The sequence below is a fragment of the Lepus europaeus genome, chromosome 4 (assembly GCF_033115175.1).
Source record: "Lepus europaeus isolate LE1 chromosome 4, mLepTim1.pri, whole genome shotgun sequence".
NCBI lineage: Eukaryota > Metazoa > Chordata > Mammalia > Lagomorpha > Leporidae > Lepus > Lepus europaeus.
The window spans coordinates 127,405,300-127,430,902 of record NC_084830.1 but is presented as its reverse complement, the minus strand read 5'-3'; the positions used below and the strand labels follow the sequence as shown (position 1 = coordinate 127,430,902).

The 25,603-nt window shown below is 39.2% G+C and overlaps 1 pseudogene; it reads left to right on the top strand.

Moving 5' to 3' along the window:
• The first annotated feature begins 4,956 nt into the window (after positions 1-4,956).
• LOC133758765 (ras-related protein Rab-9A-like) lies at positions 4,957-21,515 on the top strand (annotated as a pseudogene).
• The last annotated feature ends 4,088 nt before the right edge of the window (positions 21,516-25,603 follow it).

The window sequence follows — 25,603 nt, the reverse complement described above, 5'->3', positions numbered from 1 at the left end:
GATTCTTGACATAAGTATTAGAGGTAGTGAGTTACAAAGAGAATAGTTGGTGGTCAGGGAGAAGGATACATAAAATGAAAATACTGCAGGATTTGTTAATCATGAACTAATCTTGGGAAATATGACTCTAGATATTAATTTATTGAATTTTAATGATCTTTCAGCTCGAATTTTCCAAATTACTACCTCAAGTCTGCAAATTTAGATTCAATATAAATCAGCTAAGCTACTAACATACCCATGTGAAACAATGTTGCATTGCCAGATATCAAAAGTAATCTCATTTATTTTGTTATGTACCAAGATTGAGAGAATTTCTTGCTGATTTTTACCTAAGTCTCCCGTCTTACCTCCAATGACCTCAGAAAATTCCCAGGGGAATTCTGTTTCCCAGTTGAAATATCTTATAATAGGTCCAAAATGCTTCCTATGAAAAGGAAGGCAGTTTCAAAGCTCAAAAATAATAAATATGCTGCTTCTGTTGATAATTCAGGAACTCAAAGTTCTCTTACAAACTGGTGTTAAATAAGTTAAAGAGTAAGAGGCAGATTTTACTGTTTTCTTTCTCTCTCCCACCCTCAGATTTTATTGGAACAGACTCCCAACTAGCATCCGCTTTTCTAATTTCTTCCTCATGGCAGCGTATCTAGCTCACAGCAAACTGTAGCTCTGTCATTTGATTTTCTTCTTCTGAAGCTTAAATAGTTCCCAGGGGTTGAAGGACATAATTCAAATATCTTATTTTGGTGTGTGAAGCCATTGGAGACCTAATATCTGACATCTCTTTTTAATCACCACTGACTTAATTCTATCTAAGTTCTCCCCAAACTTAGTTCATTTTATGACATTCTAGATCTATAACCTATATTTCTTAATTTAATTATTAGTCCTATTTTTCCCATCTACTAGTAAGGTCCTTTACTCTGCCTGTTAAAATTCTGGATTTCACTGGACCTTTTGACAGTTAGTGCAAGTTCTACCTTCTCTTCAGGCCTTAATGATTATCTCATCTGGAAGTGACCTCTTCCTCTTTCGTCATATGTGCCATACTTCTGTGACACATAGCTTAAGGGAGAATTCCATTATTTAGAAGTCAAAGACTTCATATAAGAGAAACAACACTTTCACTTATCCCAGAACTTGAGAAATGAGGCAGAGATTGAGTTGGTGCTAACAAAGTTGGAAAGTTTGTTCACAAGTTGGAAAGATGCAGAACCTAAGACCCTGAACTGGCAGGGAGAGGGCCATCACAACATTGCATAGCTTTAAAACTCACCATGTAAATGACTTATTCCCCAATGACATGGGGAATTAATATTATCCACAAATATATATGGAATACCTACCACTTTCTAGAAAGAAAACAAGCAGAAAAATAAGTATGCTCCCTAATATGAAGGATTTTAAATTATAGGCACATGCAGGGCTCAATGTGCTGCCAAGGGTCAAGATTATCTGCAAATTCCAAGAGTCACAGAACTCAGAGAAGATATTTTATTCACACATTTATATGTAATAATTTCTAACATATAGAATCCAAATGAGAATTGGCAAAGGCAAATGAAAAGACCAGGTACAAACTTCCAGCTGTCTTTTCCCAATGGAAACACATAGACACTTCATTATCCAAAAAACAACATGTGACAACATGTATGAAGTATTCTCAACCATGCAAGCTCACATGAGCCATGGTATTGAGTTATTTTATTGGGGTCAACCATATAGGCATAAGGTGACTCATTCTTCACCATTTTTTCCTGAGTTCCAACTGCTGCAGCATGGGAGAATGGCACTGTGGCATGGCGGGTTAAACCTCCACTTGGAATGCCAGCATCCCATATCACAGTTCTGATTTGAGTTCTAGCTGCTCTACTTCTGATCCAGCTCCCTGCTAATACACCTCGGAAATCAGCAGAACATGGCACCTGCCACCCAGATAGGAGACCTGGACAGAGTTCCTGGCTCCCAGTTTCTGCTATAGGTATTATAGCCATTTGGGGAGTGAACCAGTAGATAGAAGATATTGCGTCTGTTTCTCTCTCTCTCTCTCTCTCTCTCTCTCTCTCTCTCTCTCTCTTTCAAATAAAAAAATAAGCCTTTAAAACAAAGCTTACAGAGCATTGCCCAAAGCCCAATATGAATTAAAAACAGGTATTCACTGTAAATCACACTGCTAGCATAAACTGTCTGATATGTCCCAAGTTCTCAGGCATACAAAGACACTCTTCTCAAACAGGAGCGTCCAAGGACTTAGAGGCTGTCTTCCAGGAACTAGTCAAGGCCAGTTCTGAAGAATTTTGGAATGTGTGGGAGTTAGTTAAGCCAGATCTACTGAGTTAATCCTTTATTATACAACTGAGATTCCATTTCCATAGTCACAGAACAAAAGTATTGGTTAAAATCATTGGTTCTTAACGTTTGTGAGTATAGGTGAAAATAAGGTAGCAGTTTGTATATTGCAGTTTCCAAGAGCCTAAGTCATTAGGGCTACAGTGAAATCTGAGCATCTATAACTTTTCAGATCCCCCTCCTCTGATTTTGACATTTACTATTTAGTCCAGGAACAGTGAATATAAACAGTGTTTATAAATCCAACTTCTGGAGTGTGATTACTGCATCTTGAATCTTATCTCTGTTATGTACTGGCAGTTTAATTTTGAGCAAGTCATTTCCACTCTCCCTATTTTCACTTTCTCATCTATAAAATGAGAATAATAATGGTGCATACTTACTTCTTAGGGTGTATTGTAATAATTAACAGATTAAAATATATTTAGAACAGTGCCAGTACTAGAATAAGAGCTGTTTATACATCTACTGCAAATCTCTCAGATTTCCTACTTTAATAGTCCAGTATTCTTGGAATCAAAAATACAGCACAAGTAAGCTCTAGAAGTTCCTCTACGGCCGGCGCTGTGGCTTAACAGGCTAATCCTCTGCCTTGCAGCGCCGGCACACCGGGTTCTAGTCCTGGTTGGGGCGCCGAATTCTCTCCCGGTTACACCTCTTCCAGGCCAGCTCTCTGCTATGGCCCGGAAAGGCAGTGGAAGATGGCCCAAGTCCTTGGGCCCTGCACCTGCATGGGAGACCAGGAGAAGCACCTGGCTCCTGGCTTCGGATCATCATGATGCGCCGGCCGCAGCGGCCATTGGAGGGTGAACCAACGGCAAAAAGGAAGACCTATCTCTGTCTCTCTCTCTCACTATCCACTCTGCCTGTCCAAAAAAAAAAAAAAAAAAAAAAAAAAAAAAAAAAAAAAAAGTTCCTCTGCCCCATATAGAATTAACAAGCCCACCAAGTTTCCCTTTTTGCTTTTTTGTGCCAGTTGTGCTTAGGGTTGGATAGTGATGTAACAGGAGGTGATGGCCAGCTTCCTATGGTTAAACACTTGCTAAGCAACCATTGATCATCACCAGCACTTGAAGAGACTGCTCATCTTCTGCCATTGATGCTCCAGAACAATTTAACATATGATAATAAACTTACAGGATCATTGGTCCTAGGAGCTGAGAGTCAGCTAGTAGTTCTGATTTCAGTAAATCTCCTCTCGACAAAATACTAGAACAAAATTTCAAAATTTTGTAGTTGCTCAATTGCAAATTAATCTGCTGACAGCATAAAGAAATGTTAGAGCATTAACTGGGCTGACATGCCGCCTGGTACATGTCAGATGGCTTCGTAGACACAAAAAGAGCCTGGATCTCTAACAGCACATCATGACATTTTGAGCTTCTTAAAGAAGTAGTTCTTAAACTTTTTAAAATACTATATCAAGAAAAAGTTATCTATAAATTATGCTAATATATACATATGAGTCATACTGTTTTAATATGTTATGTATCATATTTTTAACTTTTTTGGAGGATAAAATAAATATAAGAGCAAGAAAATAATGAAAATAATATTTAACTGTATATTTCTCATATTTAGTATTGGCATAAATGTGACAAAATAATGCTTTATAATTTCTTTAAAATATCTGTTTAACATTTTATGGTGATCCAATCTGAAGCTTTAGTTCTAAGTTCCATGGTTCTATTTATATCAATACTTAAGTTCAATAGCTAAAATAATACTCACAAAAGCATGATTCTCCAAAATTTGATTAGGAAAATGGTTCAAGTCATACCCATTCATTCTATTCTGTATTATCTGCACAGAGGCAGGGACTATGTTAACCAGTGCTTTTGGACTAAAAGTTGTTTCTTACTTTCAAGAAATAGAGTCTTTAAAATGAATATAGAAAAATCTGCTTTGACATTCATCCCTGAAATGAGACGCATACCAGCTACACTTCACATTTTCTCTCTACCTCCAATCTCCAGTTAACACAAATATGGGTTCTCCCTACAGCTAAAATCTGACCATATTGCTTTCCTTTACTATATGATAGGTAACTCTGGGTGACAAAATATTATGAAATTTATCACATTATATTATGAAATAAAGAATTAAGACTGTAGGTGGTTATAGCTCTTGAGGAAAAAAATTATGCTCTCATATAAACAAGTCTGTTGTGCCAACCTGGGAAGTAGATAGGGAAATCTGGCTGAAAATACGTAAGATGTGTATCTTCATGTTTTATTTCAGTGATTTTCAAAGTATTCCCTTGGAACCAGCAGCACCAACATCACCTGGATACTTGGTAGAATTGCAAATTCTCAGGCCCCACTCTCGTCCTACTGAATGGAAACTCTGCAGGTAGAACCCAGCCATCTGTGTTTTAATACACACTCCAGGTGATCCTGGTGCCTGCTTGAGTTTCAGAACAATTGCTTTAGTATGTCTTCATAATGTTCCCTCACATTCATCGGCTATTCTCTCAAGGTATCATTTGCACATCGGGAAAGTTCATATCTCAAACACAGGACAATAGTTTTTAAAGCTGTAGGCTGGTGCTAATGTTGTGTTACAGTGGTTTAAGCTGCTGGTTGCAACACAACATCTCTTATCAGAATGGCAGTTCAAGTCCGAGTTACTCAGCTTCTGACCCAACATCTTGCTAATGCACCTGGAAAGTCACCTCATAATGGCGTAAGTGCTGGGGCCCCTGCCATCCTTGTGGAAGAACAGGATGGATTTCCTAGCTCCTGGCTTCAGTGTGGCCGAGACCTGGCTGTTGTAGCCATGTGGGGAGTGAACCAGCAGAGGGAAAATTTCTCCCTCTTTATCTCCCACTCTTTTTCCCTCTCTGTCATTGTATGTCATTCTGCCTTTTGAATATATAAATTTATGATAAAAAAAAGAAAGAAAGAAAAAAGCTCCAGGCAGTTCCCAACGTACAGTCATAGCAACAGAAGGGACCACATAAAACCACTCATGCATTCTTCACAGACAGGGTCACAAGAAAGGCTCTGGGAAAATGGTAAATACTTTGGCAAGAAATAATAACAATATAATGTAGGCATTATCTCAAGGTCATCCATTTGGCTATCATCATTTCAATTACAAAAGTTAAACCCTACAGGGATATTAGCAAATTGGAGCATTCTGGAATGTATCGAAACCTATTTCTTAGGGCTGTCTTCTAAAATATATTCTTTGCAATGGTAATTAATTCTGTGAGACATGTTACTAAAGAATTCATAATCATGTACACTTGAGAAACACAATTAAACAGATTTCCTTCCTGTTCATTATTTCTTAGACTTTCCCATTTTCAATTTCCTAAGAAAGGATTATAGCATACAGAATTTCTCCAATTTTTTTTTCCCAAAAGCTCTTTTGTGTAGGAATGCCTCTCGGTGGCTTGAGAAATATCGCTATTCCTTTTAAAACACTTTGGAAAGTGCTACCTTGTAGAGTCAAGAATGTACTCTGTAAGCAGTATAATATATATTTTTTGCTTTTCAATGCTCAAATCACATTTTCTAACAGCACTCTATGTTCTTTTTGAAGAATTCTATCTCCAACCTTGAGTGCTATGTTTCTAGACTGGGAAACTTAAATGCCTGTTTTACAAAGTGGAGTTATTGGGTTCGACAACAGAGCTGAGTTTTGATATTCAAGTCTTCCTTTATGTGAACGTTTTCTCTCCTGGGCATGTAGAATGGTACTAGTTATGTACCATTATTAGAAGAATTGAAGAAAAATGTGATGCAAATTATTTTGCCTGTTCTATGATTCAGATGAGGAACGCTGCTTGAAAACATAGCTAGAGTTAAGAACTCCCTTGAGGTTATTTCTGCCAGATTCATGCTTACCATCCAGGCAAAGCTTTGTGATAGACAACTGACCTAAATTCCAGCAAATAGTGTCTCTCTCCCAGGACTCTAAATCTTGGGCAGGGGGTGGGGGACGGAGGTAGAATATGAACTGGCTACTGCATGCGTCCATGACTTGTTCTCTAGTTTGCTCATTGCTTCCATACACTGCCAATGTCCTTTAAATTTCTCAACCCTTAAACTAGCCAAATTAAGTTTCTCTTGCTTATAACTCATGTTATCACCCTAATAAAAGTAGTTTTGGGTTACTTTTAGAGAGCAGAACAGAAAAAAAAAAAACAACAGATCCAGATACAATGAATTAAAAATGGATTTGGGGACAAAACAGAAATTTGGTATCACACTTAAACCTAAGTTGATTTAAATGCCATTCTTTCTTCTCAAGGAACAGCCTCAGTTTCTCTGCTCTGTGTTTGCTGATAAAATAGACCAAAGCAATATGCCCCTAAGATCGTGTTTTTTCCCTTGGATGAAATACTGCATAAATAAAACCACAGAACTGCACCATTCATATGTGGATGGCTTTAAGACAGGGATAAGCTTAATCTTCAACAAATGCAAACAAATAAGAAGTAAAGGTGACAGCAGCTGCAGAAACAGCTGTCCGAGTATTCATCATGCTGATCCTGATGGGATCTTCTAAAGAGCAGCCACTTGATCCTGGATAGAATGACAAGAGTCTATAGTAAAGGTGTCTAAAAATACCTAGGACATTTATTGGGATTTTTTAAGCAGACCACCTGCTGTTTTATACGTAATTACTTGGGCTTTAGCAATGAAAGGCTGTTACACTGTCAGCAGGGGAGGTCTCAATTATACGCCCCTCTTAGTATTCAATGTGAGGTTCTCTTTGGACACCTAAAAAAAAGTTACAAGTTTCCCAAGCCAGATGTTTGCTTTGAAATCTAATGGAGATATCCCAATTATCTTTCTTTCCATTAATGAAGAGGTAGAGCGCTAACATGTGGTTTCTTAAGTAGGAGGGCATGCAGGAAATTCTGAGTGCCAGGAGCATTTCTACAAAGAACACAATGTTGGAGCCATGAGCGGAGAGTAATGGAAGAGCTAGGTCCCATGGATTTAATCACCACACTAGTCCAAGAGTTTCTACACTAGCCCAATGGGAAAAAAAATCCAGCCTCCAATTTACTTTTGATTTGCTTTGACATATTCTACAGCATGAAGTGAAATATACTGATTATATTTCCTGAAACAAGAACATGCGCTTTCCTAAGAACAGCCTCTGAAGATGAATATGAAGACATTCCCCTTGCAGATCCTGCCTGCACACATGTAAAGCAACAGTCACAGTGCTGGGGGAGAAAGTGCAACACACTTCAAATTAATGTTCTCAAAATAGGTTTTTCATCAAGATTTCAAAAGTTGGCTTTCTTAGGATGAATACGAATTGATTTTAAAAAGCATATTAGTTGAGGAATAACCACCAAGTAATTTATCTTGATCTGCTATATGATGCTAAATCTATGGCACTTTTCAGTCATCAATTATGTCTGAAAATAACAGAAATGAAAAGCAAATTGCCTGTCGATTAGCAAGTGATGCAGATATTTGTTCTGACACTGGAGATTCTCAGAGCATTTGGAAAGTTCATCTCTACCAAACTTTTGATTAGACTGGATCCTTGCTTACAAAATAAGGCATACAGATTAACAATGAAAAATGGATTTTGTTATTTTAATATTTCTTGCTGTGTTATTTTTTTCTTTTGCTGTGTGTGTGTATTTGAGCTTAAGGAGGAGAAAAGTACAGTAAGTAATTTTTCCACCCACTGGTTCACTCCTCAAATGGCTGCAATAGCCAGGGCTAGGCTAGACCAAACCAGGAGTCAGGAGCTTCTTCTGAGTCTCCCACGTGGGTGAAGGGACCCATGGACTTGGGTCATCTGCTGCAGCTTTCCCAGGCACAAGCAAGGAGTTGGATAGGAAGTAGAGCAGCCAGGAGTTGAACTAGTGCCCACGTGGGATGCCAGCACTGCAGGCCACAACACCAGTTCTTATTTTTAATTTTTCAGGAAACTCCACACTATTTTTCATAATGGTTTCATCAGTTTACATTCCCAGCAACAAAGTACAGGGTTCTCTTCTCTCCATGAATTTGCTAACACTTATTTTTTTTTAAAGATTTATTTATCTATTTGAAAGGCAGAGTTATAGAGGCAGAGGCAAACAGAGATGGAGAGAGAGAAAGAGGGGAGGGAGAGGGAGAGGGAGAGGGAGAGGGAGAGGGAGAGGGAGAGGGAGAGGGAGAGGGAGAGGGAGAGGGAGAGGGAGAGGGAGAGGAAGGAAGGAAGGAAGGAAGGAATGAAGGAAGGAAGTCTTCCCTCTATTGGTTGACTCCCCAAATGGCCAGAGCTGGGCCAATTTGAAGCCAGGAGCTTCTTCTGCATCTTCCATATGGGTTCAGGGGCCCAAGGACTTGGGCCATCTTTCTACATATTCCACTGCTCTCCAAGACCATAGCAGAGAGCTGGATCAGAAGTAAAGTAGCTGGGACTCGAACTGGTGTTCATATGGGATGCCGGCACTGCAGGTAGTGGCTTTACCCACTAGGCCAGCAGCGCCACCCCTTTAGTTGATTTTTATAAAAGGGTACTTCAAGAAGCTGGTGGAATTATTGATTTATAAATTTATTTTGTGTAAAACACTTTAAATTCATGACATGACCATTTTTTTCATAATATCCATTTTCTATGAAATGGAAAAGTACACACACTGTGAAATAAAGATAAAATTTCATTCTTCTACATATGGATATCCAACTTGCTCTATGTCCTTTACTTATTGTATACTTTTGTCACCTTTGCTGAAGACCAATTGACTATAAATATGTGAATTTAACTTCATGCTCTCTATTCTGTTGCATTGATCTGTTCTTAGCCAACAGCATATTGCTTCAATTACTTTTTGATAGTTTTGATAGTTGGTATATTTTGATAGTTGGTCGTATGATCCATTCTTCTTTAAAATTATTGCTCAAGACTGTTTTACGTATTCAGAGATTGCATTGCTAATTGAAATTATGCTACAGTTCATGTTATATCTCCATTGTCACAGATCTATACTCCATACGTTTGCTTTACACATTTTGGTGTTTCAAGTGATGCATATGTCTGTTTACTATTGTTATACCTTCTTGATTAATTGATGATGATTTGTCCATTATAACAATTTTTGACTCAAAGTCTTTTTTTTTTTAAACTTTCTAAGACATAAACATAACTACACTTTCTCTTTTGTGGCTACTAGAATTTGCGTGGAATACCATACTCCATCCCTTCACTTTTCTATAAAATGACACATATTCTTAAAGCCAAAGTGAGGTGCTCGTAGGTGGCACAGAGCTGGATCTTTGAGGTTTTATTAATCCATTCAGCCGCTCTGTGTCTTCTGTTTGGAATAACCATTTACATTAAAGTACTGACTATAGCCCAGAACTCACTATTGCCATCTTGCTCATTGCTTTCTGGGTCTTTTTTCCTATCTTCTTTTCTTTATGTCTTCCTTTGTGATTTGGTTATTTGCTTTTCTAGCGGCACACTCTGATTCCTTTTTTTTTTTCCCCCAAGATTTATTTATTTATTTCAGAAGCAGAGTTAAAGACAGAGAGAAGGAAATACAGACAGAAAGGTCATCCATTCGCTTGTTCACTTCCCAAATGGCTGCAGCAGCAGGAGCTGGGCAGATCTAAAGCCAGGAGCCTGGAGCTTCTACCTGTTCTCCCACGTGGGTGGAGGGGACCAAGCACTTGGCCATATTCTGCTGCTTTCCAGGGCCATTAGCAAGGAGTTGGATCTGAAGAGGAGCAGCTGGGACAGGAGTTGGAATCCATATGGGATGCCAGCACAGCAGGTGGGGGCTTCACTACACCATAGCACCAGCACCTCTGATTCCTTTTTTTAATATTTCATTTACATACTAGAGATTTTTGGTTTTTGGTTACCATTACATAAAATATTCTGCAGCAACAGCAGTCTATTTTAAGCTGCTAAAAACTTCAATTTCCCCACATACACAAACTTTAACTTTGTTTTTGCCACCATGCTTTATGTTATCGATGTCACAATTTACATTTTTAAAGTTTATTTAACAGGCAGAGGGAGATTGCTTCCATCTGCTGGCCCATTCTCCAAATGACTGCAACAGGGAGGCTGAATCCAGGAACCAGGAACCCAATCCAGGTTTCCCACATGTGTGGCAGTTTCCTAAATACTTGCACCATCACTGATGCTTCCACAGTTCTGCATGAACTGAAGTCAGGAGCTGCAGCTGAGTACTGAACTAAGGTTCTCCAATTTTTGCAGCTTTAGAAACTTTTAATTACTTTGATGTTTAATTGTTATACTTTTGAAAAGTGATTTATATACTACCATTGCAATATTGTAATTTGAATTTGGTTATATTCTTACCTTTGCAGAGAATTCTATACTGTCATATGCTATGTTGTAAGTCAGTGCTCTTTCCTTTCAACTCAAAGAACCTCCCTTAGCATTTATTGTAAGTCAGAGCTAGAGCTGTGAACTCCCTCAGCTTTTGTTAGTTTGGGGAGGTCTTTATTTCTGAAAGACAACTTTGCCAGGCATAGTATTCTTGGTTGGTAGGTTGGTTTTGTTTTTCTTTATTTCAGCACTTCGAATACTCGTATCATCCCATTTTCTAAGCCTGCAACGTTTCCACTGAGAAATCTGGTAGAATTATGATGGTTCTCTTGTATGTGACAAATTGTTTTTGTCTTGATGCTTTTAAAATCTGTTTGTCTTACTTTTAGAATTTGATTATAATGAGTCTCTATAAGGACCTGTTTATGTTTAATCTATTTGTTATTCTTCAGAATCTGGTTGTTCATTTCTCTTTATAATGGAAAGTTTCCTGTCATTATTTCTTTCAGTAAGCTTTCTTTCCTTTTGTTCTCCACTACTTCTTGAACTCACATAATACACATATCAGTTTGCTTGATATCCCATAAGTGTCATAAGTTTTGTTCACTCATTTTCATTCTTTTCATTTTTCCCGAATGAGCAGTTTCAAACGACTTGTATTCAAGCTCACTGACAATTTTGCTTGATCAAATCTGCTGTTGATGTTTTCTATGACTTTGTTCAGTTCATCCACTGTCTTTTTCTCTTTCAGAATCTCTGTTTGGTTCTTTTTATTGTAATGGATTCTATCTCTTTGTTAAACTTTTAATTTAGTTCTTGCATTGTTTTTCAAATATAGTTGTCTGTCTGTTCTTTTGTAGCTCACTGAGCTTCTTTAAAACAATTACCTTGAATTCTTTGTCAGGTAGTCCATAGATCTCCAGCCTTAAGTTCAGTTATTAATGCTTACTTCATTCATTTGGTGGAATCATGCTACCCTATTTTAATGCCTGTGCATTGGAACATTTTATCCAGCCTTTACATATTAGCTTTGCCAGGAAGAGCCCTTCACCAGTTTGGCCTTGGCAGGGAAAGAGATTTGGGAAGAACAGTAGGCAGGAAAGCCCACGGGAAGGCTCAAGTCCTTATGTGAGTAAGTCTGTTGCTTAGGCCAACAGCTATGAAACTGAAACTTCCATATGCATGGATGCCCTGATGCCTGGATCCACATAAGCTGGACTGGAGCTTTGGTCCATGACAGAAGGAGGGAAGCCTGTTTACAATGAGGTCTGTGTTCATAGGAGACAATCCTGCACTGGGTGGGTCTCAAACCTCAGTGCCTGAGAGCACTTGGTCCATGTGGAGCCTGGGATCATTGGGGCTCACCTGGTTCTGGTGTTCAATGTAGGGGGCCTAGCACTGAGGTCTGCAGTAAAGTCAGGTACTCACTTCATTCTTCATGCCCCCCTGTGGAAGGTATCTCCATGTAAGCCTACACAGTCTTCAGAGAGACGATTAGGTAACATGAATCTGTCCTCTTGTCTTCAATGCACTCCTTTCTTATTTTTGTGCTCCACTCAAGTGCTGTCATCTCTCATCAGGTTTCCTTAGCTTTTGTGGAGGTATTTTCATGAATGCATTGTTGTTCAAACTGATGCTTCTGCGAATGAATGGTCTATCACTGGAAACTCCTCTTCCACTATCTTGCTGACATTACTTTTTTTTTTTCAATAAAGATTACTGAATGTTAGCTATTAGTGTTTTTCTTATCACTCTTCTCCCTAGGTGGAGAATGAGACTTTTACAAATGTATTCATGCTGAACAAATTATGATGGCCCTATCAGATTCATTTCCTGCCTCTGGTTAAGCAGCATTGCAAGACTGATCTCAGCAGTTTTGGGTTAGTTCTTAAATCTTTCCCTTTTGAACTAGGGCTCTCTTCTATGAGAAACTTACTCTTGTAATGCAGTTGAGTGGAGTGCTAAAAAACCAAATATCAAAAAAATCATGGACTTTTAGTGTATGCCAATTTCTAGGGTGTAAATGCAATCTCTATGGACAATATCAAGTTAAAAATGCAAAATTCCTAAAGGCATAACTAGGAAGAGATTAGCGTAATCAGCTTCCTTGATTATGTATAAGCCTGCATATACTATTGAAATAGTATGATACTTGTCCTTCTACCCTGTAAGTATGCAGAGAATATGCTATGTCCCCTCTCTTTTAGAAAGTTAATCATGATGCCTGCAGAACAGCTATACCTAACCTTTATCTCAGTAAATGAGAATGCAAGAAATTGCATTCACTCTACTACTTTTAAGTTTGCTGTAATAAAAATTCTATATCAGATTTACACTACCTATTATCAATGGCATATGGCCACAGCATCACTGCATGACAAAAGTAATGCCTGACATAAGGACCACTAAGTTTCCAACATCAAAGTCATATATTTAAGAGAAGAGATGAAGTCCCTGAATCACAACAAAATAGATACATACTTCCTTCACCTTCCAAAGCATAAGACTTTATAAATTGGAAGCTTGAAAACATTTCTAGAGGACAGCCCGATTTCCAGCTACAAATCACCTTGGTATTTTGGTTTTCCATAGAAAAAGGACATTTCCAGAATGAACACTCCAAACTACTAACCAATATTCAAGGCATTTGCCAGGTCTGTTAAGCCATTTCCTCAAAGAGAAATTTTATTTTAAACATATAAAGTATACCTAAAAACTGTAAAGGCTGAGGCATTGAATGGAGCCTCAGTATTGTTCTTACCACTGATTAAATGCATTTGGAAAGAATAGCCTATCAAGAAAAAAGTTTAGCTCTTTGTACAAAATCGAAAGGCAGAATAGTAAAAATCTGTCAAATGTAGACTTTTATTGTACATAAATCTATACCTAGCCAATATTCATTAAATGGATCTCTGGCTGCTAGCAAGTATGTTCTGCCTTGGCACACACAACTTTTAATTCACTCAGTTGAACATTTCTTTAGCTGCAAGTGACTGCCTTGGCTATGGACTTATTTGCAAAGGACTTATGGTCATGTTTCACCCCTTCAAACCTCCCTACCTGCTCTTCCACCTGATTTGAGTCCAAATTTATTCTAATTTCTCTTCCTAAAAGGTTAAATTTCCTGTTATCTTACTTTTGGATTCTTCACGTCTTTAGGTCAACCTTTGTCAGTCATGGCAAATGTCCCTCAGGAGAATGGAAGTGGATGGAGGATTTATGGAAGGAGGGTATGGAGGTCTAGGCTCTAGACAGACATCAAGGCCAGATGCTAACTCATCAGAGCAGGAGAAACTCTTCTGAGAAAAGAGATAGTTTAAAACTAGAAGATCTCGAATGTTCTGGCCAGTCTACACATTCTGTAAATCTCCAGAGCTTAAGTAGACATAATGGATATAGAAAGGTTTCAATACCTCCACCTTCCTAAACAATAGTATAGTAAAGTACAACAATACCTAGGTATAACAGAAAAAAAAATAAAATAAAAAATCAGAATATCAAAAATAAATTGGATGCTAATAAATTTGCTACAGATGTGTTGTCTCAGTCAGTTCTCATTTGTCCCAGGTAACCTAATACTCCCATTGGACTGATGAGGACATTGAGGCTAGGTGAGTTTTCATCTTGGTCTAGTATTTTGCAATTTACAAGAAACAAACTTGTTAATTGAGCCCCAGTACAGAGCCCAAATCTGCTTTTCTTTTGCATTGGTTTTTAAAATTCTTACCTATTTATTTGAGAAACAGGAAGAGAGAGACAGGGGCAGATACACAGATCACCAACAGAGTTGCCATCTGCTGGTTTATGTCTCAAATGTCCACAAAGACTATAGCTAACCTGTGCCAAAGCCAGGAGCCAAGGTCTCCCACATGGGTGACTGAGCACAATTATATGAACCATTACCCATGCCTCCCATGGTCTATATTACGAGGAGACTAGAGTCAAGAGCCTGAGGTGGGTGCTAAATTCATACACTCTAGTACAGGCTCCAGGTGTCTTAACTGGCATCTTAATCACTAAGCCAAACATGGGCCACCAAGGTCTGTGTTTTTAACAATTCCACACACAGCCTCCATTCAGTACCCCAATAGCAAGGAAATTTAATTAATTCTTGAATTTTTATCATTTCCCACAGCTTGAATAGAACTTTATTTTTACTTGAATCACTACTTAAAATTGACTCTCAATAAACACTGAGTTTAGTTTAAGTTTCTTCAACATCTTTCACTGACAAATTATTTTTTAAAACTTATCTGTGAATCAGGAAATGTTAGTTATTTTCATGGTAAATATATAGAAAAGTAAAAAAGCCACAAAAACAACAAAAAGACGTGGAAGCAAATTGTAGTACAAGTAATTAATCCTATTTTTTGTGTGCCTTCAAGTTATGTTTTTATAGATTGAGCATGTGCCCTATCTGAACACTATGCCACAACAATGCTGATAGTGTCACATTTTCTGGGTGGTTGAATGACTAGAACACTGTTCCTTTATTTCTAATGCTAACAGTGAATGTTTATTGGATACATTCCCATTCATTCTTTGATTTTACTCTCACCATAACCCTGTGGGGTAGATGCTGATACAATACCCATTTTCAGGTGAGAAAACCAATTTCTACCATCACAGACAAAAAAAAATCTAGTTATCACTGGTATTATAGTTTTCTGATTCCAAATCCTATTCTTTTCTCACTTTAGCACCCATGATTCCAAATCCAAATTATTCAATATTTAGAACCTTGAAATAATGGCTTCTTTGTCAATATAATATTTTCTCCATTGCCTTCTTTAAAATTCCCTTTGATTTTTTTCCTTGTCTACACAAGTAGTGAAGCTAAGAAATTCTAAAATGGATCAGATTTTTTTTCCCCCTACCTCACAGTACTAAACTAGAAAATTTTCTTTGTAGAGGGAGGTCATAAAAAGCAAGAACAGAGCTTTCCAGATTAGAACACAGTGAGCCTTGGGTTGAATCCCATTATAGCCCAATATCTTGGAATAGAATACTTTCCACAGTCAAGCTGTTCTGTCTTTTAGTGGCTGTCTGAACTACTTGGAAGTCACTAAGAGAAAAAACAGTTCCTTTTCCTGACAAACTAGAGGCAAAAGTACGTTTGTTGTACTTTAGACACTGGCAAAAGACTTAAGTCATAAGTTATTTGTTGGGTGGTCATAACATATTCTATTTTCTTCCTTGTATTTATTTGCATACAATAATATACTTAATCTTCATTGAGTATTTATGTACACACTAAGCAAAATATTCTGTGTAAATTAATTCAAATTTTTTTAAAAAAACTGAGTGGCAGATAATATTAGTATTCTCATTTTATAGACGGAGAAATATGTCAAGACAGTATAACCAAAGAATCCTTGAATAAAAACAGAAATCTTAAGAAACTCTCTTCATTCTCTTACCTCAATTTCTGTATCTGAAACATGGAATGAATAGCATTAGCCCAATACTACAGTGGATATTAGGGGGTCTGCAGAAGAAATCTGTTTTATCCCCAATATCAAGAATCTTATAGTACAATTTTAGAGAGAATATTTGTACATGTAAGAAAAAACAGAGAGAGGAGAAAAAGGTAAATTTCACCATAAGATAGAGAGTAAAGTAAAATGCAATCACAAGTCAGAATGCACGGGAAAGGCAGGAGACAATGAGTCCTATATTACCATCCTGGAGATGCACAGGCTCTAAATCCTATAGCAAAGCAAACTGTTGACCATGGCTCAATTGAAAATTTCCTCAAATATTTGGTTGTTAAGAATTTGGAAGAGGAACTTGGATCATCACTTTCCAACCCCATATACAGTGCAGATAAGAGAAAGTAGAGAACCTACAATTAATTTAGCCATGGTTCTTTTCAGACATCACTTCTGAAACTAAATAAATTAAAAGGGAATTCTAGGGGCCAGTGCTGTGGTGCAGCGGGTTAATGCCCTGGCCTGAAGCGCCAGCATCCCATATGGGCACTGGTTCAGACCGGCTGCTCCACTTCCGAACCAGCTCTCTGCTATGGCCTGGGGAAGCAATGGAAGATGGACCAAGTCCTTGGAACCCTGCATCCATGTGGGAGACCCAGAGGAGGCTCTTGGCTCCTGGCTTCAGAATGGCACAGCTCCAGCCATTGCAGCCTAATGGGGAGTGAAACGGCAGATGGAAGACTCTCTCTCTCTCTGCATAGCTCTGACTTTTAAACAAATAGATAAATCTTTAAAAAAAAAGGGGGGGGGAGTGATTTTAATAAAATAAAACAAAAAGTACCTCTGATAAAGCTAATAATTGTTAGCTAAAGTTCAGGAAAACAGCAAATTCGCTGGAGATAAAAGAGATTGGATCATGATTCTAAACAGTGTATGGTTAGAGACCTCTCATGTGGAAAGGGTAACACGGAACATTCCAGTTGTGGGAAAGTACAATTTTCCATTTCCATCTATTCCCTTGGAACATGATTTTTTCCCACTTGATTGTGGTTTCTAATTATGCTACACAGCATATGTCTTAATTAACAAGCATACAGAATTATTCTGTCCCTGCCTCCTGATGAGAGTCCAGAAAACAAGCTGAGGCGTTCCAAGACAATCAAAGACACAAATTGTCAGCTCCTAAACTGATGCTGTCCATGTGTGGCTGAGGTCGACGAAGTCATTCTTCTCTAATTACTGTACTTCTGGGATCAGTTAATTCAATATTTCACAGGCACCTTAGACAAGAGATAGAAGGGAATCTGAAATTAATTATGCATCTATTCTTTTCAAAGCTCACTTCTGGAACTTGATATCTATACTAAATAAACTAAAAGAGAATTATAATCACAGAAAGGAAAATGTGCTTCTGATAATCATGATTCTAGGTTAATTGGACACCAGATACACACTTACAAAACTAGTCCACGCTACACAATGGACTAATGGAAATCACTTCCCAGTTCCCCTAACTCTGATTTAGCTGTCCTAGGCAAGGGTTTCAAGCTTGGAACTAACCTTAATTCACACTGGGAAGTCTGAAGGTATTGCAGAGTCCCAGTTTAGTTATTTGCAACATGAATACTGTGAATTTAGTTCCAAAACTTTGTGAGTTATTTTGAGGATGAAGTGAGATCATGTATTCAGACTTTGGAAGCTCTGATGGATCATGCTAATGCAAGGAATGAAAAAGCAGCCTGGAAATTTCAGAGTACTGACTGGAAATGAACTTTCTAACTATTCGTTCAGTAATTCTCATATCATTTGGTTAGGGATTGTTTAGTTTCTCTCCTTACTTTTTTTGGTCTTGTTTTAAGATTTACTTATTTATTTGAAAGGCAAAGAGAGAGAAAGAGAGAGAGATCTTCCATCCATTAACTCTCCAAATGGCCACAACAATCAGAGGTAGGCTGGTCCAAAGCCAGGATTCAGGAGCTTCTTCTGGGTCTCACATGTAAGTGCAGGGGTCCAAGCAGTTGGGTCATCTTCCGCTGCCTTCCCAGGTGAATTAGCAGGGAGTTGGATTGGAAGTGCAGCAGCAAGAATTCAAACTGGTACCCATATGGGATGCCAGTACCACCGACAGGGGCTTAACCTGCTACACAGCAGCACTGGCCCCTCTCTGTATTTTAGCTGTATTTGCAAAAGCAAAATTAAATGTAGAGACTATCACTACCAATGGATAGTAAGTATGTCCCTGACTGATTAGCAATGCCTGCCTGAACTAGTCTATTGAGAGTTTGGAAGCCACATCTGAATGTGGCATTAAGTACTGCTGATGTGAGTATAGAATTGAGGTGGTGACAACTACATGTTGGCTGTATTTCCCCTCTGCCCCATTTCTGTTAAGTAAGAACTGGTAGATCATTATCTATTTCAGAATTCATATCACTCAGGAGGTTATTATGTGTCTTATGCAAATTAAATCTTCATTTTCCAATCTAAATTTTCATTTTTTTCCATTTCTTGCTATTAAACCACACTATCATCTACCTCCCCCAAGTACTTTCTTGATTATGCAAATATGTGAATTCTTTTCCCATTACTATTATTAAAACCTAACACCTACTGAGTGGTTATTGGGCGGTCTCCTCTGTGTTCACTTAATTCTCATAGATATAATAAAAAGCAATAATAATCCCCTTATTAGATATGAGTACACTGAGGTTGATGCATGTTCTATAACTTGTCCCTGGAGACATAAGTAACACAAAGCAGTCCAGAACCCCCTCCGTGATGTGTCCAGTGTCCAGTTCTAACTGCACTTGCTCAGTGAATTCTTTCAGGATGTACCCAGTCTCAAGAATCCTTTCTTTCTAGAGTCCCCTACAGCCATCCATCTATTCTACTTCCATGACACATTCATTTAACCTTGTAATGCACATATCTTTTCAAAAATATTTACAAGTAGTCAGTAATTTTAGGCACTGGAAGTAAGAAGTGAATAAGAATTAGTATCTACAACTGAGAAATTTATAGTTATGTACAGAGGATAGACATGCCAAAAATAATGTAATACAGTACTACATATATAAAATAATATCATACAATATTTTAGCATTTCATATATGTACAGAATGAAGCTGAAAACTCTGAAAGAGACAGTTGGAAGCAGGTGATATATGAGTATTGATAGGAGCAAAGTATAGACGGCTTCTGGCTTGAGCAACTGGATCTACAATAACACCTTTCTCAGAAACACCATATCTAGGGAAGGGTTACAGGGTTAATTTTGAAGCATGTTGTGTGTCTGGTGTTCATAAGACATTTAGATTTAATCATTGATTTGATATTTACATATGTGATTCTGTAGCTCAGGTCAGAGTTCTAAGGAAGTTATAGAATCAGCATTGAATAAGTGAAGCGAGGAGCACTTCAACCCCCAACAAGAGGTGAGACAGTACCTCTGTCTGTCATTTCACACATTGCCCCTTTTGACAAAGATACAAACTCTGTGACCTACACCTTGCCACTAGGATGTTTTTCTCTGCTTTCCCAAAGGGCCCCCCTGCGCCTCTGCTTGACCCGGGCAACACCACATGAAGTCAGTAAAACACTAGCATTTAGGAGTCAGACAGAAGAAAAGGATCCCACAACGAAAAGCTGGGACTGGTATGAAATAAGGAAAACTAGGAGAGAGCTGAGTCATGCAAACAAAGAGAACAATTCAAGGAGAAAGTGGCTAATTAATTAGTAAGATGGTAAATCAGCTAAGATGGAACAGAATATAGGCAGGCATTGGAATTTTTGAGATAGAAAAATATGAGATCACATGTAAGCATGGAAATGCAGTAAGTGAAGAAACTAGGAAATAGTAATATCAATAAATGCTAATAACAGGGGCCGGCGCTGTGGCTCACTTGGTGTCAGCATCCCATGTGGGTGCCTATTCTAGCCCCTTCTGCTCCACTTCCAATCCAGCTCTCTGCTGTGGCCTACTTGGTGCCAGCATCCCATGTGGGTGCCTATTCTAGCCCCTTCTGCTCCACTTCCAATCCAGCTCTCTGCTGTGGCCTGGGAAAGCAGTAGAAGATGGCTCAAGTCTTTGGGCCCCTGCACCCACATGGTAGACCAGGAGGAGGCACCTGGCTCCTGGCTTCGAATCAGCGCAGCTCCAGCCGTGGCGGCCATCTGGGGTATGAACCGGCGGAAGGAAGACCTTTCTCTCCATCTCTCCCTCTCACTGTCTGAAACTCTACCTCTCAAATAAATAAATAAAATCTTTAAAAAAATTAATAACATTTAAAATAAAACCACTATTATGTATTGTAGAATTCAAAGTATGTATAGGGTTAAGGTGTATGCGTATACCTCCTTTTTCTGTAAGTGTAGTGAGCTGTAATTATTAATTTTCCAAATTTTCAACCAATTTTGTGGGAGGTTGAGAGACAGAATTCATAGACTAATTCTAAAATAAGATACAAATTCAAAGGGTAAAGAACAGCCAAGGCAATTTTTAACAAGTTGGAATATTTGCCGGCTCCCCACCATGTTGTTCCCTCTGCGCTGGACCCAAGCAGCTGTCATGGAGCTGCCTCAGATGTCTCCTGTCCACTGGGTCCCTGGCTTTTTTCCTGTGCTCACTGCACCTAGACAAGCCTGCCAGAGCTCCCAGGGCATTGTCCGTGTTCATGCAAGGAACTTCCACTGTGATGTAACACTTCTCCCTATTGGCTGAGTGATTCTTCCCAGTAACGCCAGAAGATAATGATGTATGTATTGGATAATTAAGGGTTCTGAGAGTAATAACGGCAGGGAAATCATCACTTTTTAAAGTAATTGTCCTTGGATATGGTGGAGTTGGGAAGAGTTCTCTTATGAACAAATATGTAACTAATAAGCTTGATGCCCAATGCTTCCATACAATAGCTGTGGAATTTTTAAATAAAGATTTGGGGGTGGATGGCCATTTTGTTACCAGGCAGATTTGGGACACAGCAGGTCAAGTGCAATTCTGATGCCTGAGGACCCCATTTTACAGGAGTTCTGACTGTTGCCTGCTTAGTTTCAGTGTGGATGATTCATAAACCTTCCAGAACTTGAGTAACCAGAAAAATTCATACACTAAACAGATGTAAAAGAGCCCAAAAGCTTTCCTAAGTGAACGACAGGTGTCTACAGAAGAAGCCTACACCTGGTGCACCAACATTGGCAACTATCCTTACTTTGAAAACAAGTGCAAAAGATGCTACCAATGCCGCAGCAGCCTTTGAGGAAGCAGCTTGAAGAGTTCTTGCTACAGAGGATAGGTTAGATCAGTTGATTCAGAAAGACACAGGCAAAACTCACCAAAAGCCCAAGCCTAGCTCATCGTGCCGTTGCAATCTATCTAACCCACTCATACATGTACTCAACATAAACACGGGGTGGATCAGAGAATTAGCCTTTGCAGCAGTGAGCCATCTAAAGAAATTAAACTAATATACAGTGCTGCTGTTTCAATAGCTGGCGGGAGAAGGCACACATCCACTGAAGAGGAATCATTTTTCTTGGTAATGGCACCTTGTATTTGTAAATTGTAACAGCTGTCTAATGTTTAATTTAAATATGTTACTTAGAGATAATATATCAGATGACCAAGATTTTAATTATAATTTAAAAAAACTTGATTATTCTATAAGTTACACCTGGATTTTTTTTCTTGGAAATTGGAGAATGACTTTTTATATGTGTATATTTTTATGTAATTAGCATTCTTGGTTCAGGAAAAACATTTCCTAAAGCAATAATGTTAAATATTAAAGATTAAGATCTAATGTATTTGCAGAAAAGTTGGAATATTTATAAGCACCAGAATTTATTATAAAGTAACATTAATTATGACCATGCTACATTAACATAAGTGTAAAAAGAAAGAGTTCAAATAGAGTTCAAAAATAGCATCTTATACATACGGTCACCTAACAACAAGGCTTTAGATGATACCAGAGAAGATATTCTTCATGATCTTGAGCAAAAACAAGACAGACTCATGATAGAAAATAAAATGTCAAGCACCATAGTGGAAGAACATGTTTGCAGTTCATTTGTCTGATAAGTATCTACAACCAGAGTACATTAAAACTTCTAAAAATCGATAGAAAAATGGCCAAAAGACATCTCACCAAAGAAAGTATCCAAATAATCAATAACACAGGAAAAGGAGTTCAACTTCATTATTTATTAAGAAAATGCAATGTGTAAACAAAATGAGAAACCATTATACCTCCATCACAAAGGATAAAATGAGAGAACTAAAGTTCTTATGTCAACAGGGAAATACAGCAGTTAGAACTCTCATATACTGCTGTCCAATACAACTAATTTGAAGAAGTCTTTGGTAATATATACACATGTGGGATCTTCAAAAAGTTCATGCAAAAAGCACATTACAAAGGCCAACACTGTGTCATAGGAGGCAAAGCCACCACTTGCAGTGCCAGCATCCCATATAGGCAGGCGCCAGTTCATGTCCTGGCTGCTCCACTTCTGATCCAACTCTCAGCTATGGCTGTGAAAGCAGTGGGAGGTGGCCCAAGGTCTTGGGCCCCTGTACCTACGTGGGAGACCCAGAGGAAGCTCCTGGCTCCTTGCTTCCGATCAGCACAGCTCTGGCCATTGTGGCCAACTGGGGAGTGAACCAGTAGATGGAAGACCTCTCTCTCTCTCTCCCTATCTTTCTCTCTCTCTCTCTCTCTCTCTCTGTCTCTCCTTCTCTCTGTGTAACTCTGACTTTCAAGTAAATAAATAAATCTTTTTTTTTAAAAAAAAGCATATTATTAAAAAATGCATGGACTTCAAAAGTGTTTCTGCACCAAAGTAAATTTAGCTTTCAATTCCATTTTCCAAAAAAATTTTTCAAACATTTTGTATTTAAACTAAAATGTAGGCACCCTATTACTTTACTAAATATATACTCAATAAAGCTTTTAACCATACACACTAAAAATGCACACAAGCTTATCAAGCTTATTCAAAATAGCATTAGTCATAGTAGCTAAAAATTGGGAAAAATGCTTATCAATGTTAGAATGGATACACATATTTTGGTATATTAATTGTGGTGGAATGAGAAGGCCATGCCAATATGGCCACAAGCAACAGAAACTCCCTGGCAACAGGCCCTGATTGGATGGCTTTAGAAACTACCTGGCAACAGGCTGTGATTGGTTAGGGCTTAGACCGCCCCTTGACCGGATTGGCTGCCTTGGCTATATAAGCTGCTATAGCAACTGAAATAAACCAGTCAGTGGGCTGCTCACCTCTGGCCTGCTTTCACCTGATTCCCGGGGTCTGTGTGGTGACTCCGCGCCTCTTGCCCCCACCACACTCCTCCTCTCAGAACGAATCAACCTCAACATCTGGCATGCCAGCATGACTGAGAGAGAGACAGCATGTCAGACTCATTGAGGTCCCCCCTTGATTTCTGCAAGTCGGCCCCTTGGTGTTTTGTGTGCTGTTCAGTTCTGTGAGGGTGAGCACAGAACTCCCTCCTACGCCCCTTTCCTTGCCCTTGTCCTTGTCCTCGGTCTAAGTGACCCCAGGTTAGGCACACACTGCCCAGAAGCGTACGTCGCTTCTCGGCTCCTCCTTTTACTTTCGGTTCACACGACGAATTCACATAAAGGACTGATCATCCCAGAATTCGGAACCAAGTCACCCTTCCCTCACTCGAAAGAGGTGACGCTCCGGAGACACCGTGTGGGCATACGGCCTTGACCTAACGAATCAAGGAAGTCCTCCACTAAGCACAGGACTTACATACGATCTGATACACCACTGTCTGTTCGTCTAAGGTAGGGAACCCCCTGCAGAATGCCATCGGCTGCTGAGGTGCTAGGAATTTGTTTTGTTATGGCAGCAGTGCTGTGTGTGTCTTTCCTTTGGCTAGAGTTGGCGTGGTGCGCTGCTCTTAAACACTCAAACATGGGAAAGATACCCCGCCCCTCAGAAATGCACACATATTACCAAACACAATGAATCTGTGAGTGATCAGAGCCTGACACTCCAAGTCCCTGTCTCACAGGCAACAGTTGATGGCTTAGGGAGAGAGAGCTCGACAGCGAAAATGACAATATAGCAAACAATGTAACAATGCCTAGTCAGCCACCCCTCAAATACCCATGAGATGAACTTAGACGACCTTGAGGCGATAACCCATGCAAGGTCATCCCATCTGCACCCAGTGAGGATCCCCATACTTGTGGCAGTACTCGGGCACCCCAGACTCTCAGGGCAGCTGCTAGACCCCATCCCACCCACATGTTTGCTGTAAATGTAGGAGTGGACGCAAAATTCAGGCCCTGGATTACAATGCCTTTAGAAAGGCTTCTGCTAACCAAGGGTCAAGGATATGCTTGTGTCTTCCCAGAGAATGCGGGACAGCCCATTTGGGTACCAGCCAGAAACATCAAGCCTGCAACTGACAGCCAACCAAACCAGCTGAACAAGACAGAGTCTGCCTTGTTAGCGGACGCACCTGCCCTATCATCCTACCCTGAGAAGCTGCCCATAGCCACATGCATTTCTATTTTATACCTCACTAGCTTTGGTCAGCCACTCAAATGGCCCACAGCCTGTGTGCGGTCATGCCATTCCTGATTACCACTGTCCCTCATTCCTACCCCCATCTGAGCAAGCACTCCTGTGGTCTACCGTTTTGAGCGCTGGTTAGTCAATGATGGGTAAGATCCCCTGGGGGACAACCTAAGACAGGCACAGCCATGTACGGAGACCACATGGAAATGGGATCAACAATGGTATGGCCAAGAATCATGCCTCCCATTGCTTAAAAATAAACAAAAAGGGGGAAATGTGGTGGAGTGAGAATGCCATTCCAAGATGGCCGCTGGCAACAGGCCATGATTGGTTAAGGCATAGACTGCCCTTTGACCAGATTGGCTGCCTTGGCTATATAAGCCGCTGTAGCAACTGAAATAAATGAGTTTGCAGGCTGCTCGCCTCTGGCCGGCTTTCACCTGGCTCCTGGGGACTGTGTAGTGACTCCGCGCCTCTTGCCCCCACCACGCTCCTCCTCTCAGGACGAATCAACCTCAACAATTAATATAATGCATAGTATCTAGAAATGAAAAATGAAGGAATTATTATTATGCCCAACACCATAGATGAATCTCACAAGCATAATCTTGAGTAAAAGAAGTCAGACACAAAAGAGTATACTATGTAGTTTGGTTAATATGAAGTTCAAAAACAGGTAAAAACTAAAATATTGTGAAAACAAATCACTGTGAAATATAGGAAACAGTGCCTGAGACTGAGCTTGAAGGATGTGTATGAGCTTTTGGTAATATTCTACATCCCAGCCTAGGCACAGGTTTCATGAGTACATCTACCTTATATAAATTCATATTTCCCACTCCTGTGTAGGGTACTTTTCTGGCTGTAATGTTTCTATTTCATGAAAAGAAAGAAGAAAACTGAGTTCAACAAACATGCCTCCATAAAAGATACAGAGTGAAAACTCTGACAACCAGAACTATTTATGACCTCAGCAGAGGAGGGGACATTTG